Below are 17,870 nucleotides of genomic sequence, written 5' to 3'. Positions count from 1 at the left end.
AAACGGAAATGAAGCCGACGAGGCGCGAGGCGTAAAAAAAAGGAAAGCGAAGAGTGAGAGAAAGGAATCGAGAGAAAAGCTTTGATAGCACTGCGTGCTGCCTTCCTCCCTCTCCCAACCACAACACTACCGTTTGCCGGCAGCGTTTTTATGGTCCATCAGCAGGCGCCTAATGCCGGCAATTAAAATAAACGGCAGCAAAGATGGCGCAGTCGACGTCGCTGCCAACAGCCTAGAGAGCCTCGGGGCTTTCCTCGCTCTTCTCCTCCCACTCCCACTCCATGATCCATAGCCAAATCCAATTCCCAGCTCCACTCGACTAGCGACAACTCTTGAGCTTGAGCGGCAGCTGCTCGACGGCTATAACAAATGTGCGTTTAATGAAATTTTTATTCAATCAGCGCAGCGGCTTTTATGGCGACTATCTAAATTCAGCGCATAGACAGCATGGCAGCTTGGCAGCTTGGCAGCTTACCCAGCGCGAGAGTGTGAGTGTGAACGACACAGACAGAGTGAACAACTGAGTAAGTGAGAGTGAGAGTAAGAGAGAGCAGGAGAGCACGACAACCTGTTGATAGGCACTTTACTTATGATGTATGATGACGTATGATGTGTGTGGAAGTTAAGCCTCAGGGCAATAACACTTGAAAAGGGTAAGAGAAGGACAGACACAATAAGAGAGCGTAGGTGTATAGTATGTGTGTGTCTTTGCATGTGTGTGTGTAGGGTTGAGCTTTGAGTGACAGTTGAAAGCTTGAATCGCATGCGACAATGACTTGCCGAGTATTCCCATATTAAATGCATAAATCATTAGCCCAACAAGCAGTGCAAGCAGTGCAATCGAGATAAACAGGATGACAGAATATTTAAAAGAATCTCTCTTCTCTAATCTATTATAAAAAGTTAACTATCTTTCGTGTTTGTTGGCTACTAAAGCTGAAATTTTCAGGATTAAAAGATTCTAAATTATTTAAAGGTTTACGTTTCCACCTACTTAACACTAATAGATATATGTTGGCTTTTTCACCATTGTCTTATAGAAGATAATACAACTTTGAATAACTTAAATGGTCCTTGACTAATTTTTCTGAAAATTTGAAGTTTGAAAGCTAAGAAATTAATATAAAGGATTAAACCTTAAAATACACTTTTGCTAATACACATTTAAGTATTACCACTTATGTACATTTCCGTTTTTCTTAGCCAATCTTGCTAAAATTTTGCAGACAACACTTAATAAAGATATTTTCATTACAAACACAACTTTAAATATTAAATACAAATAATTTAAAGAGCTTTTGGAGGATTTTCGTTTTGCTAAATGAAACTCCAGCTTAAATAAATTACTATGTCTCATGTCTGACGAGACCCTTTTGAGGTTAGAGACGAATGGTTGGGGATTGACCGACTATAGAGAGAATTCATGATGTGACAGAGACAGATTTATTTCCTGTTTCTCCGTTTTAGTGGATAATTTATTTAATTTTCGTCATTATGCATACATTTTGCAATTCGCCTTGCGGCTGCAATTAAGCGCTGTGGTCTACAAACGAGTACAAACAAAGTTTAGAGAGCGACATGCCTCGCATTGTTAGGGAAAAGTTGAGTTGCAAATGGAAAATCAAGGAAAAGCCACAGAAAACAGACGCGACGAGTCGAGCATCGAGTTGTGTCTCGATGTCTTTGCCACATTTTGCAGATGAAATTCGTTTCTCATTAAAGTTGGCGGTTGGCCGCAACTCCGAGTTGCCTTTCAATTAATTTGCCGTGAAAAGGGGGAAACTCAAGAGAAGGAGGAGGAGAGGGGAGCTGTGTATGCCAACAGGTGCGTATTACATTTGCATAGATTACACGAGATTTGGATTTTTGGCAGATTGTCTGGCTGCGCTCAAAGCAAAAGCAAAGCAAAAGTTGCAAAAGTCGCTTAATTAAAAAGTTTATAAAATTTACATAAATTTAATTTGCGCAAATGAATTTGCTGGAAATTGAAAGGCGTCAACACCTTGAGTATCAGAAAAATGAGTGAAAGAGAGAGAGAGAGAGAGTGAGAGCGAGTAAGAGAGAGAGAGCGAAGTAAGAGCCGACAATTAAGCAGGTTTATTGCTACTCCACAAAAAAAAGGTCAAAGCAAACACTTTGCAAATGGCCACATCCTTTATTGCCCCATAGAGTATACTCTCTGGTTACTCTACCTCCCACTCCCCTCCCACAACTTTCCCCTCTCGTCACTAAAGTGAAATTTGCAGCTGCCCCGCTTTTGTATCTGCCAAATATTGATCGCATTTTCATGCCAATGGGAAAACGGAAATAGCCAAAGAGGAAACCAACTGAAAACTGAATCCATAAACAAAAAACACAAACAAAGAGAGACAGAGAGAGAGAGAGTCAAGAGTGGAGACAGGGCATCGTGTCTGCCATGTGGGTCAAGTAAATCAATTGACAGCTTTTCGAATTTTTTGAATAACCCCCACAACAACAACAACAACAACAACAACGATGGCCAAAAGGGTCTTTGCTGCTTCTGCTTTGTCTGTCTGGCTTTTGCACACAACCACAACAACAACAACAACAACAACAACAACAACAACAAGAGCAAAAAGACCGCCACCTGGCTGGCCTATAAATAAATCATTGCTTGCGATAATATGACACACAACAGCAACTCAAATGGACTGAGATATAACCAATGAGAATTCATCTATTTGTGAGCGTGATCGACTGGGAAGTACTTCCACAATTAATACTTTAAAATTGTATTTAAGTCTTGTTCTAAATTTCATTTGAATTCATAAATAAAGTAGAAAAGAAAGTTACTTTTGGCAAGCTGTCATCGAATTAACTTATTATCTTTAGATAGATTGTAAATAAAATAAAGACAGAAAGAAAGAAAAAAACCTTTGGCAAGCACATAAAAGAAGTTTAGCAATTGAATAAAAAATATATATTTTGCTAAAGTAGTAAAATGGTACTTAAAAACTTATAGGAAAAACTTATAACTTAACTTTATAGTGTCTTTATTTGTCTTCACCCAATTTAGGATTATGTTAACAGATTATGATTAAAGCGTAGTGTTAAATTTTGAAAATATAATTTTTAAACACATTTGAGGTAATCATACTTAAGTTATTTTTAAAAATACTTCGTTGCAGCAATCTCCTACAACAAATAAAATAATACTCAGTGTAATTTAAAAACAAAATTTTCAAAACTTCATTAAGTTTTTTCTTCTTGTCTCAAATACTAATTTAAATATTTGACATATTTCATAAATCAATTTTGTTGTAGGGGGGCGTCGATAAGATGAAATGAAGAACACTTTTATTGTAAATTGCAGTTTTGTGTAACACGTTTATTAACTAATTAAAAACTTTTAATTTAATATATTGAAGTTTACTATTTCAGATCATTGCAAAAGATCTGTCAATCTTACTTAATCCTAATATAATGTTCTAAGATTTTTATTGTGTTTACCTAAATGCAATGTAAAATCTTTAAGATTGTCAGATGATATCCAAATTTTGTAAATTAGCATTCTTCATAAATTTAAAAACAGTTGTGTTTGGAAAAGTTGTTCACAATATTGAGGTTATCTATTATTTCGAAGAAAACTTATGTTTGTTTAAAAAATCGTGTACATATTGTCTTAATAAACTTTATATAAATTCAAGAGAGTATAAATTGTAGAGAAAAAAATAAATTGGAAGGAAAACATTAATGTCTACATTATTTATTGCTGTCAGGATATAATAATTTATTTAGTGGCTATGAATATTGCGAATATAATTATTTTCAAATTAAACAAACAGATTGGAAATGTGATTAGATAAATAAAGGTTATACCATAAGTTTGTGCAGATCTTTACATAATCAGAGTGAGTTTATTCCACTCGTTACGTAGACCACCAAAGACTTATTACACTTTATTCAACGTTTTTTGGGTGTTGAGTTAAGCAAACACTTTGATAAGATATCTGTCAGGCATTCTCACACGTGGCCAGCTCAATGGCAGCTTGTCGTGCTCCTGCGGGAGTCAAGAGGAGAGCGAGAGGGTGATGGTGTGAGGAGGGGAGGGGAAGACGACCTTATGACAGCGTTTGACTTATTGTCAAGAGCCAGTTGGCCAGGTCTATGTTGTGTTATGGCAACGCGATGTGGGCGAAGTTGAATGGAAAGTCGCGTTGTTTACATGCCACATACTCCATCATAATAGAATTTGACATATTGTTGCATGCTCCGCAAGCGCAGCACGTGCCACAAACGTTTGCAGTGATTAATCAACGCTGGCAACGTTGTTGTTCTGTGTTGTTGTTTTCAGCGTTGTTGCGACTGCATTTGGCAAATAAGTTTGTTGGCCATTTAAATGACAATTTGTTTGCCAAGCAAAGCCCGACAAAACTTTTGTGCCTCAACTACAATTTGAGACAAGTTTATCCACCCAAAATGGAATGAACATATTTTGTATTTATGGGCTGCCTTGGCTAATGAAACGAGCACAATTTATGGGATTATGGCGGCATTTAAAATAGTTTAAGAATTCGGCCAAAAACTATTTAAGCTAAACTGCTCAAAATTGAGCGAAGTTTTTGGCCAACAAAAGTTGGCAGCGCTGTTGTAACTGGTTTGCTGCATTAACAGGGTGATTCAGGCATCAAATTTGCATGTTTGATCTCGGTCAGCGATAACGTGGCGTATGAGTAATATTTTGTTGGACCAAACAACATGCAATGGTACAAAGTACAAGCTTAATGACACATTTATGAGACAGAGTGGGCGATATCATTAATAGATATTATTAATAAAAAGGGAGAGTGAGACAGCAATATGTGGTGAAATGAGCAATGGTTAATCCCAGCGACTAATAAAATGTCAAAGAATGCGAACATATGTACTGAGTATATAAATAAATAAATATATTATGCCACAGGCCTGTCAGCATTTTGGCTCATAAAAGAGGCCAAAACGCGACACACACAAAACAACACACACACACACACACACACACACACACACACGCATACACGCTGCTACACAATAACAGAAGACAAATGCCGCAGCAGCTGTAAAAGTTGCAGTCAAATGTGGACAAAAGGCAACCACAACAATAACAACAGCAACAGCAACAACAACAACAACAAAAGGGACTGCCAAAATAAAAACAAAAAAAAAGCATCGAGCTTTTGCAACTTTTAATAATGACGTGACATGCACAACTTGCATGCAGTGCCAAAAGCTTAACTGTGTCGTCATCGTAGCCATAGCATAGGTTCGATAGCGAGCATAACGTTCGAACATGTTGCGTGTTCGATGTGCCAAGCGGCGACGTCGTCGTCGTCGTCGAGTCAAACACTCAACGGCGCTCGAACGAAACGGACGCGAACGCGGAAATTGGAACGTTGCAAAAACGTTGCGCCAAGCGAATTTCGAAAACGGAATTTTTGGAAAATTTTGTATTTCAACAAATAAACAACATCTAGTATACATTTAAATACTTGAAGCGTGCAACGTTTGTTTTTTTAAATAGAGTATTTATTTGGTATTTATTTATTCGGTTTGCAATTCGCGTGGAATTTCGCGGTATTTCAAAAACGCTAAAAATAGCGAAAAAGTGGCTAAAAGTGCATATATTAATATATCAAAATATATACAAACGAAGTGTATGTGAGAGTGTATTAGTGTGTGTGGTTTTGTGTTAATACAAATTATCGACCAAATACATAAGGCCGCACATTTGTGTCGCCCCTTTTCATCCGCCCGCTGCGACATTAACTTCATTTTTTGTTGCTGCTTCCCCAACGGCTGTTGTGCTTTTTTCGTTGTTATTGTTTTTGTTTTATTTCCTATGGATATTGACCAACGCTGTTCATTAACTGAGCCCAACCAGAGGAGCAGCAGCAGTAGCAAAAGCCGCCAACAGCTGCCGGTCTAAGCGGGAAAACGAGGCCAGGTGAGTTTTCCATTAATTAAATCTCCTTTTTGAGAAAGAAAAGTATGTCTCCATAATGATTATTGTTATTGTTTCTGTTCCATGCCTTATTTTGTTGTAGTTTGTATTTGGCTTGTTGACATTGTTAATGCGATTTTTCTGGGGTCGCATTGTGTCGCCCTTATTTTTTTTTTTTGTTGGTTGTTTGATTTGTTTGCTTTTCAACGCTTTCCTTTCCTTATCCATTTTTCCGCCCAAATTCATTTGCTGATTTGGGATAATCAGGCAGGCGCAACGCTTGAGCCGTCGCCGTCGACTCGTAAAAAAGGCAAGACCGAAAAGAAACACACATAGAAGCGATAAGCGAAAGAACAAAAAATAACAAGAAACGACAAAAAATCGCTCATACGCCGTGTTGACGGCGACCATTGGGAACTTTTGAGTATCCTAGCTTTGTGCGCAACATTAAATATTCCAGGACATTGGCAGCCCAAAGTTTATTGCACTGTGTGTCGAATGGCCCCGTTCCCCTTTACCCCCTTTCCCGCCTTACTCCTGAGCAGCTTCAACTCAAAGGCGCAGCAAATGCCAAGTAAATAAATACATTTCGCAATGATTATTTCAGCTGTAAAGCGTTTCACATTCCTTCGGGTGCCATAAACCACTTGACAGCAAAGCAACTGCCTAAATTGCAATCAATTTTAATACATTTTCCCGTCCAAAGCCAAAAGTCACACGCTGCGAGAACCAAGAACAGAAGCCAAAAAACAAGCTACGCGGCCGGAAGGAATTTAAGAATAATTCCTTCAGGGCATTCGCATTCGCATTCGCCAGTGCCTTGGCTTTGTTTTATTTGCTCTCCTTACTTTTTTAATACTTTTTGAAGCATGGCATTAACATTTACATGCAATAAATACTGTTGCCTAACATCCATATCAAATTGTAGTTACGAAAATATGTTTCAAATTGGTTTTTTTTCATCTCGTCAACAAGTTGTTTTCCTAGTGTAATTTATCAACCGATTTTCATATATGTTTTGTATACATTATTGAATTTAGTTCGCGATTCGTGCCTTGTTCTAGTTCTAAAGTTTACAACGAACAATCTGTCAGGCTGTCAACCTCTGGACCTCGTGTCTGACAAGTGTTTTAATGCTCTAGTGTTATGTTATGGCTAGCGAAATTTCGAATCGCAATTTGTTTGTGGAAAAACCACTCAAAAATATCAAAAACATATTTGTGTTCGTATTTATCATGTTTGGGGCTAATGCCCCAATTTTCAAATTCCCATCAAAACAAGATATTTATTAATGTCTTTTTTCGTGCGTGTGTTTTTAATATTCAAAATGAAATTAATAAAAACACATTAAGGTATTTAAGTTTGGTGGAAAGAAACTTTTAAATTAAAAGCATACTTTGGAATCAAATTTATATATTCAATCATTCATTTGTAATGTTAGTCCGTTAAATAACCTAAATGGTAACAGCTGTTAAGCTGCTGTTAAATTTTGCATAGAGACAAATGTTAAATTATTGCCAAAAGACCTCTTAAAGCTTTCCAGATTATCAGTCTAAGCTATTTAAAATGTGTCATTCTTCATTATTTTCTTAATGTTAATCTATAAAGTACCAAATTAAGTAACACCTGTTAAATTGATGATAATTTAAACATGCAGTTAACTTTTAAATTATGACAAGTTGCTGCTAAAACAACGTTAAAAAAAAACCTTCGATTATTTCTTTCTTCAAATTATTTATTATTTCTAGAATATCTAATGTTAATCCCTAAAGTGAGATATATGTTAGCAGCTGTTAAGTTGCTGTTAATATTAGCATGCAATAAATTACTAGAATATGCCAAGTTGCAGTTTAAAAAACTGCTTTTAAAGAAGGGTTGACAAAACCAAACAATTACTCATTAAACATAAATCGTAAATTTCTAATATTAATCCCTTAAATAACAAAAATGTAATCAGCTGTTAAGTTGGGTGTTCATTTTAACATACAGACTACTGTTAAATTACTCAAATGTTAACCGACTGCTGTTAAATCAGCGTCAACAAACTCTTTCGGCACTCTGATCAGTTGGGAAGCAATTAAAATTGTGCATTTATGCAAGTTGTGCCGCTGATTGAATTGTGTCTGAGGCATGCCACATGCCGCAAGTGTGTTGTGGCAACTAAATCCGCTGGGAAAGTGGCCACAGGCCTAATCACAGCCAGTCAATCAAGCACTCCGATTTCAGCACGTTGACAACACAATTACAAAACTCAATCAAAACAAACAGCGAGCAAAAAAGGTGGGAGGGAGGGTGGAGAAGTGTTGCAACAACAACAACAAAAAAGGGTAGAGAAAATAATAGTGCTGCACTGCGTCATTGCACTGCGGATTGCGGATTGTGGACGAAGCGGACTCTCTGTGGCTGTTTGCCAATTAAAGTAAAATGGCGATTGGCACGCGACTCGAACGAGGATTCGAATGAAGAATCGAACGTGGACATGAACGTGACCACGCCCACACACACATACACACAGATAAGATACATAAGTATGTGTGCATGCTTTTGCGACAAATCAAATTTGAAGCAAAACTAATTTCATTAGAGCTGAGCACCGAATTGAGCCACAAATAATTGTTGCTCATAATGAAATTGCTTTGCATGGCTTTTAGTTCAGCCACCCCCGAAAAAACGAATGTAAATTCAATTAAAATCCAAAGAGAAAGAGAGAGGGAGAGAGAGAGAGAGTTGTGCAGTGACAGGTACAAAGAACCACAACGCTTAAGCCTACATACATAGTTGCCCCTGAAGTCTCCCCAATCCGGGTGGCAAACAAAACGCACTCTATAGTTTTTAGTTGTGTGTGTGTTTGTTGTGTGTGTGTGTGGAGCGGCTAAAAGCCTTGGCTGCAGCTGCCGGCCAAATAGCAAATACCAACAACAAACTGGCAACTGACAGTCTGTGAAGCTGAGCGAGAGTTGGCCTAGAAGTGGGGACACGAGGAGGAGGAGCAAGGACTATAGCAAACACGGACTCGGCTAGAGCTGTACACAGAAAAAAAGTGCGTGAAAAAATCGAGCATTTTTAGTTTGATTTAAGCTCGAATTTGTATGCATTCAATATTAAATTTATGGATTAATACTGCTTTGAGGATTAAAATAGGGAAGTACTTCTAAAATCCAGTATTTTAGACTACAAAATTATCGAATCAATCGAAAGTTCCTTTACAATTTTAATCTATTGATCAGTGCTTTTGATCATAGCGAAGTTTGCGCAAATTGCTGAAAAGTATTTCGTATATAGTATTTAAAAAATACTGAGTACAATAAATATTCATTTAATAATAATAATAATATACTAAATTATATATTAAATATATATATATATATATATATATATATATATATATATATATATTATTATATATTATATTAAATATAGCTTAATTCAGCATAATAAATAGACCATTCTTAGTATTTAATATTTTGTTTTTGGTATTTTCTACACCATGTGGTATTAAATTTGAATTGTTGAAAAGTATTGAAATATGTACATATTCACTATGTGTAATAAATAAATAGACCGTTTTTTAGTATTTGGTATTTTGATATTTTTTACAACATGTGGTAATAAATTAAACAATATGTAATAATATTATGCTATGTTAATGCACATTTTCAGTATAATAAATAGGCCATTCTTAGTATTTGGTATTGTTTTGGTATTTTTGACAGTATATGGTATTAAATTTTAATTATAAAAAAAAGTTTTGAAATAATAATAATATAGCACAATTCACATATTCAGTATAATAAATAGACCATTCTCAGTATTTGGCATTTTATTTGAATTGCTGAAAAGTATTTCGTAAATAATATGAAATATGTACTGAGTGCTTTAATAACAATAATTATTTACATTTTCAGTATAATAAATAGACCGTTCCTAACTATTTGGTGTTTTTACGCCATATTATACTTGTATTTTAATACCGAATTGAAGCGATTTGGGATTACTAAATCAAGTATTTTCGAACTTGGCTTAAGCGAGTCTTTTATTATCCCAGCTGTCCACACGTCTTCGTTTTTAATTCTGACTTTTCATTCCGCATTTTTTGCTGTGTAACTGAAGCTACAGCTTTAGGTGCTGGGGAGTTTTTGGTATCCATGTTCAGGTCGCGGCATTGTGTTGCCAAAATGCAGCAACCGCCTTCAAAGAGGGCCAAGTTGATGTCCGTAGTTGTAGTTGACACTGCTGTCAGTCTGCTCTCTGTCCCTTCTCCCATTCCCCCTTCCCCCTTTACCCATTCCACATTCCACTCGCTGTCAGTGTCTCCGTCTCCAGCTTCATTGGACTACTCCCGGGCGTGGTAACATTACGTGTATGACAAGCTTCGTAGCTTCGCTTTGAACTACAACGTGAGAGTGAATGTGAGTGTGAGTGTGAGTGAGTGTTGGTGAGTGAGTGTTGGTGAGTGTTTGTTTGAATGTATGTGAGTGATGTGTGCTCTCTTCTGTACATGTGTGTGTGTGTGTGCTTTAGCTTCAAGTGGAAAACTCTTGAATAGCGAGAAACGTGACTGAGGCAGAGTCTGACAACATTTCCGTTGCACACACAGCCTCAGAACTAACAAAATGCGGACAGCAAATTTTATTCTCATCATTGTAAAAGTCCACAACAAACATGCAAAATCCACACACAGAGAAAGTTTCCTTTTCCAACAGCACCTCACGATAAATTTTTCTAAAAAAAAACAACGAACAAAAAAAAAAAATGGCAAGATATATTGTATTTATTTACGCAGCTCAACTTGTTGGCCATTTGCCATTTTTTTTGTGTTTGCTACTCTGGAAATTCTCAATGTCTGTCGGTATTTCCTCTTTGTTTTTTTATTGTAAATGAAGAACGCATCCATTGCTCTGGCATTTTCCATTAGTCCTTGGGCTTAGTCTTGGCCTGGCTACAAAATGCATAATTGCCAGCGATGGGCAAAACTCCCACGTGGATAAATGGTTGATCATAAAAAATGGTTGCAGAAAAAAATGGCAGCAACTGTAGTAACTTATTTAATCGATAACCCAACTCAACTTCAGCTCGCATTCACAGTTATCTCTGAGCTGGGACGCAACTCGAAGCATACGCGAATTCCGTTTAAAGTCAATTTGAGCCAAGTCAGTTGCACTGCTCTTTTCTCCAAAGGCGAAAGAAAAACTCAAGAAAGTACGTGTCAGTTGAGTGTGCTCGACTCTCAGACACTTGCCCTACAAAAGATTCTTTCTAGTTTAAGATGCAATTTTATTTGAATCTTTCTACATGGTTCAATGCGGATAAATGCAGTTTCCTCAATAAGCAATTGAAACAATATGTTATAATTTGAAGAAGAATTTAAATGATGATTAAAAATAGAATTGAAATGTTAAATCTATAAAACATTGAAACCACTCGTGCACTCTGCTACGGGATAGGCAAGCATCGCCATAAACTTGTTTCGTCAATTGAATCGTTTCGGTAAAAGTTTTAAAACAAAATTTGATGTTCGCTTTTTGTTCAAAGCTCATTTTCGCACCGGTGACAAAAACATACTGACACTTAAAACGCAATAACTTCACTTCCAATAGATGAAATGTCATGAAATTTTTACTGGAAGTCGATAAAGGATAGCAGATTCTAACGCACCAGTTGACATATAAATGGCGCCGCCAGAGGGCGCTAGATTCAAAAAGTCCTGTTTACTTTGGAACGCACCTTGTATAAGAGATATATTTCAATATTTCATTCGCGGCTTTTAATTTATGAAGCTTGTAAAAAAAACTTAAAAATATGTATTCATTTTGTGATTTTAGAATTGACAAGAATGAAATGTTTGAAAATAATAACTTTAATTTAAAATTCTAGATTTGATTTCTTCATATAGTAGGGCTATTCAATAACTTATAAATGGTCATATTGTAATTTTAGTTTATATTAAAGAAAAAAGAAAATTTCAGTTTAAAACTTATTAAAGATTTGATTCCTAGACTGTTCTAGACTATATTCATGGCTTTTGATTTAGTTAAATGAACTCAGTAGAAATAAATGCTCAATATGTATCTAAGAAGTTAAACATCTTAAATAGGGAATTTTTAATTTTTTATTTCTTTAATTTTTTTAAGTTTTCGTGGCTTATTCAAAATATAGTATTATATTTAATATTCTCTCTTTGCCTGTATTGCAAATACTTACACAAAGCTAAGTTACACTTCTTTGCAACTTTCCAGCAAGAACAAAGAATACGAAAAAAATAACAGTGAGATGAAAGTAAATCAAAGAAAGAAATTTGGCAAACCGAGGGGAAAAGAAAAAAGAAACTTTTACGTTGCAAAATTAAATACTCTTAGTTTCTTAAACATAAACTGCGGTTTTATTTATATATTTTTTATATGCACGCCCTACTTAAACAAATATTTCTTTAGCTCCAACGAAAGCTAAATGTAAAGTGAAATTGTTCGTTTGAAGATTGTTAAATCGAGGATGCAATCATTCTTATGCTGATTTCAATGCAAATCAATAGAAAAAACACAGTCAAGTATATTTTTGGATAAATACAAAATCAGAATCGAATGCGAAGTGAAATTTGAAAGTTCACTAAGATAACTTTGGATATTTATTTAAGATTGGAAACTATTAAAGTAAATGGAAAATGTGTGTGCAGATGCTTAGTGAAAACATTTAGGAAAATGAAAGTGTGAGAAAAGCAAATACAGTTTAGTGAGTACACAAAAGTGTGCCAAGTATGTGAAATCAAACACAGCAAAGGTCTCTCTCTCTCTCTCTCTCTCTCTCTCTCTCTCTCTCTCTCTCTCTCTCTCTCTCTCTCTCTCTCTCTCTCTCTCTTAGCAAGGAGAATAGATAAACACACAAGCACACACAAACAATCATGCTCAAGCAGACACCCCATTGAACACTCACTTCACTCACACACACTTCACCCACACGAACACAATTAGGGTGCAGTAAGAAGGGCGCGTCAAACAAAAGAGCCTAAGAAAAAAATCGTAAAAAATTTTCCAATTTATTTGTATTGAAGTTAATTATGGCATGCGAACATTAACACAGATTTCACAAAGGATGTTGGCAACTTCTCTATACCGAATGCCTCGGATAATTCCCCCAAGTGTACGAATGTGCGAGTGTATGTGTGTGTGTTGGTGAAGGCACTCAATCTGTTCAGCGCTGTCAGAAAACTAAATGAAGTGTATTTTTGTGTAAACATCTGAGCTCAGCCAACGGCATTGCTCAGCCAAATTGAAAATAACACACGGAAAGCGAAAGCCCCTCGACAGCTAAGTTGCTCCTTAAGGCAGACAAACACACACACACACACATTCGAATACATACACCCACGCACACACACACACACACTCACAGGCACACCTACCATGTGTCATAATCATCATAAAAGACGTTAAGTTTAAACTAAGCAGACGCCAATTTGCGGCAAGCGCTGCTTTCTTAAATATACCCTGTTCAAGGAGGAATAACATATTAGGGACGTGTTTGAAAGGATAACAATCCATGCGATTGGGATATTAAAAATAAACAAATACGTATACGTATATAACATACAATTAATTAATACAATATTAAATATAACATAATTCTTAAAATTCTTGATAATTCTCAAATAATAGAAAAAACAGATTTTGAGGATATATTTAAAAGAAAAACAAAGAAAATAAATGCTCTACAAGATTTAAAGACTTAAGAAGGGAATGGATATCGAAATACATATAATAAGAGTATAGTAAAACAATTGTCAGTAAATAATAGTAAATAGATAAATTTAATTGAAGACAAGATATCTTCACTCAATTCTTGTAAATTCTCAAATAATAGAAAAAAACATATCATTTCGGGACGTGAAACATAGTTAAATAAATCCTCTAAAAGGTTTAAAGACTTGAGACGTAAAGGAACATTGGGAGTTGGAAATATTAGATATGGAAAATAAATATTATTGAATACAACATCAATTACTTAATTCATAATTTAAATTTGAAATTAAAAAATCTAAACAAGAAAATAAAGGCAAATAAATACTGATTGATGTTAAATGCTTAAGCGGCAAGGCAAATATATATTAAAAATGAACAAATAAATATAATTGAACACTTATACTCTAGATAGCTCTCTAATTTCATTAAATTACCTAAATGGTAAAGAAAACAAAGGCAAAATAAATTCAGAAAGCAGTTAAATGTTTAAGGAAACTCGAGTTATTTTACATATCAATAAATATAAAATATATATTGTATAAAATAAAAATATTATTATATATCAATTTAAATATAAAAGTAAATCATTGCAAAAGACTTAAATGTCAGAAAACACATTAAAATGAATACAAATGCAAAAAGATTTTGTAAAGCATTTAAATCCTTTAATGACACGAAACTTTAATAACGTAGTCTTATTAGATACTAAAAAAAATACTTAAGAATAAATATTCGCATAAGAAGACTTTATCTCTAAGCATAGTAATTTTGTTTTCAAATTTATATTTAACTTTCAAAAATAATGTTTGTATTCGTAATAAACATTTTTCATTAGAAACCCAAATTTGTAATTAAATTGTATTCAAAATAACATGAAAAGGAAAATGCTATGTATTGCAATACAAATTTATGACAATTATTTCACAGGGCATACTTTAGTCGAGCAGACTCAGCGAGCGTCTTTCCACTTGTTGTTTGTTGTGCTTTTGTCGATTTGTGCAGCGATTTGGAAAATCTTTGACAAAAATAAAATGTAGCTCGACTGTCGCAATCGATTTATTGAACAATTACCCAGAGACTAAGCACAAAATACAATATTTTAATATTGTAAATACGTTGTATACACACATCGTACATCAGGTAAAGACTTTGCTTCGAGCAGCAGATAATAATGGTTGCAATTGGTAAACTTTTGGTCTCTCTTGGGATTCTGAGTTATTATTATGTCACCCGTTGAGACGAAGAATTCACTTTACGAGTATATATAAAGAAAGTATAGAATATGAGGCCGCGTGCCAATATATCTATGTGTGTTCAAGATGTTATTTGAAAAAGTATTTTTGTTTGCAATTAAAATGCTCGTACGTTGTCAGAGCTAAATGCATGGAAATTTATTTGGGCAAGCAAATTTGCTTTGCGTTGGCCAAATGAAGAGAATCTGGCAAATAAAACAAGCGCCAATTTAATGTTGATGACACAAACAGAATAAGACGGAGATGGCGACAAAAAAATTGAGACAAAGACAGAGCAGAGGGAAAGCATACAAATTGACGCACAAATAACATTTTTTCGGGGCGTATGAGTAATAAAAATCGCTTTTTGCCTCCGCACAGATGCTCTTAACAAACCGCTAACGAACAGTCTGAATGATAATAATGATGATAATGTCGATGTTGATGTTAATGCCAATGACAAGCCAGAGCAACAACAACAACAATAACAAATGGCAACAGGCTGAGCTCCACAATAGGCACATTTTCCTAGAGGGTGGACAAAAAAAGAGAGAGGAGAGAAGAGTGAGAAAAAAAGGTAAACCGAGGAAATGTTGTGACCTTTCTCTACTCTGTTAGTAATGCCATGTGTTGCCTGCTCTATGTGTGTGTGTTGTGTCTTTGTTTTCTTGTCCTGCCCCCTTTTTCACTCTGCATTGAAATTAATTTTATCACCAGCATGCAACAGGTGTGTGTGTGAGTGTGTGTGTGACCATGGCCATGAAAACAAACAACAAACAAGAACGACAGTAGCAACAGCGACTACGACAGCAACTTGCCACAACTGAGCCATAAGAACATTGACAACACACTCGTAACATCAACTCGAAGCGAGTCGTGCCAAGAACACACACGCAACAGTTGCCGTTGTGTCCTGTGATGCAGCAATAACAGGACATCACAGCACAGCAGCATTCTGTTCTATAAATAATTGTCTCTTTCTTCCTCTTTTGCTGGTGGATGCCTTAAATGCTTGCTGAGCTATCCGGCTTTAATATGCCCACAAAAATGTTTGGACATATTTTTCGACACATCTTTAATACACTTGACTCGAGTTTTATCTCTAGACAACTTCATCTTCGTATGAAGTTTTGTCTGTTGTGAAGTATTGTCAAGAACTTTCGAATTAAGTGAGAGTTTGAAACTACAATTTGTAGAAAGCTAATGTTCTGAATTATAAATTAAATTATTTTCTTCTTTAAAGTTAAAAAAGGATCTCAAGTCTTTTTTGATAGATAAATTATTGATAACTACACGTTTGAATGGTTCCGTTTAATCAACTTGAAGGTATATTTTTACTCAATTAGCTTTCATGTTCAATCACATGGAACTTTTAAACACAATTTCCTTTATTATAAAATGTATTTCTATGCACTGCTCTTTTAGTTTGTGCTACGATTAATGTTCATCATAAATTATTGACACAAGTATTACAAATTGAGACTCTTTGAACTTAATGTCACTCTTTAAATTATGGTCTCAGAGGCAGCTGTTTTAATACCAGCAAATGCCACTTTGAAAATTAATAACTCAATCAGCAGAAGGGCAACAGGTGTAGAGGTTTAAAGTGGACTAAAATATGTCATAAAGGAATTTTGCAGTCTCTTGACACTCAGTAGATTTATCTTACAACAATTCTCTTACTTATTTTAACTATAAATATTTCTATGAAGTATTTTTATACCCGCTACCAATAGGGTAGAAGGGTATTAAAGAAAAGGATATTTAAAAAAATGCATATTTATTCTTGATCTGCGTCAAAAGCCGAGTCGATATAGCCATGTCCGTCTGTCTGTCCGTCTGTATGAACACCTAGATCTTAGAAACTATAAGATATAGAGATATACTTATTTTGGACAGCACTTCTAATGTTTGCACGCAGTTCAAAATTGTTTTAAATTTTTTCCACACCCACTTTCGCCCCCGCAAATCGATCAAAACAAATAACAAATGTAATTTTGAAACTAGAGTAAATTTTTAAACATACAATAATAACTATAGTCTTTTTGATTCCTGAAAAATTGGTTTTTTTTGTATTGTTAGAAATGCTTACTTAATACGGTTCTTACTTACTTTGGTTGACAATCTAGTATATTGTGCACTCCATGGTATATTTTACTGAGTACTTATACCAATATACAATATTCCAAATATAACCTTTGCTATAGTTTTAATATTTTTGTTATATTTTAAAATTTACACCACACTTGTTTTTCATTTATTTAAAATGGGTAGCTGTGAGATAGTTAAGCACACTCGACTGTAGCATTCTTACTGGTTTGTTTCTTCTTCAAACTCAATTAAAGGAATATCCGAATACTAGACCACAATAAATAGCAAAGAATAGCAAAAGCTGACTTGAAGAACTAAACATTTGAGTATTTATTTGACGTGCTTCAAATTTAATTACTTTAAAGTGTCCAGTGGTCGAAGTGTATCACAAACTCTGACTTCAAAATTAAGCAAACTAATTTAGTCAATTGAAAGCTAAGCCGATTTGCTTGAATTGCACTTTAAGTTGATTTAATTAAACGTCAATTTCTGACAAAAGTATTTCCCGATTCACACTTTAAGTTAATTTAATTAAATGTCAATTTCTGACAAAAGTATTTCCTAAATCGCACTTTAAGTTGATTTAATAAAAAGTCAATTTCTGGCATTAGTTTTTCGTGAATTGATTTCATTTAATGTCAATTTCTGCAACTAGTTTGCCCAGGTTTCCCACTTTCAAGGCAGCTTAGAGCGTATGCTTTTGTGTGGCAGGACAACAGGTGGACATAATTTTCTTGGGAAAAGCGAATGCAGCACGCTCCGTTGCCCTTTTGCCAAAATGGGCAAAAATGCTTGGGCCACGTCAGAAGCAAGAGCCATTGGTAAGACCCTGGCATATCGGGCGACACTTATCGGCTTTTGTCAGGTTTATCT

General features: G+C 35.1%; 1 protein-coding gene across 3 annotated transcripts in view; it reads left to right on the top strand.

The window, feature by feature from the left end:
- The first annotated feature begins 5,357 nt into the window (after positions 1-5,357).
- The window catches only part of LOC117569038 (GTP-binding protein RAD), a 43,236-nt gene continuing 30,723 nt past the window's right edge, over positions 5,358-17,870 (top strand). For all 3 annotated transcript variants that reach the window (XM_052003731.1, XM_034250036.2, XM_034250037.2), the window contains exon 1: positions 5,358-5,944. The gene's annotated coding sequence lies outside the window, so the exon portion shown is untranslated. The remainder of the gene's footprint in view (positions 5,945-17,870) is intronic.

This window comes from Drosophila albomicans, chromosome 3 (assembly GCF_009650485.2).
Source record: "Drosophila albomicans strain 15112-1751.03 chromosome 3, ASM965048v2, whole genome shotgun sequence".
NCBI classification, from domain to species: domain Eukaryota; kingdom Metazoa; phylum Arthropoda; class Insecta; order Diptera; family Drosophilidae; genus Drosophila; species Drosophila albomicans.
Note: the sequence above shows the minus strand (reverse complement) of the source record. Positions and strands in the feature narration are given on the sequence as shown.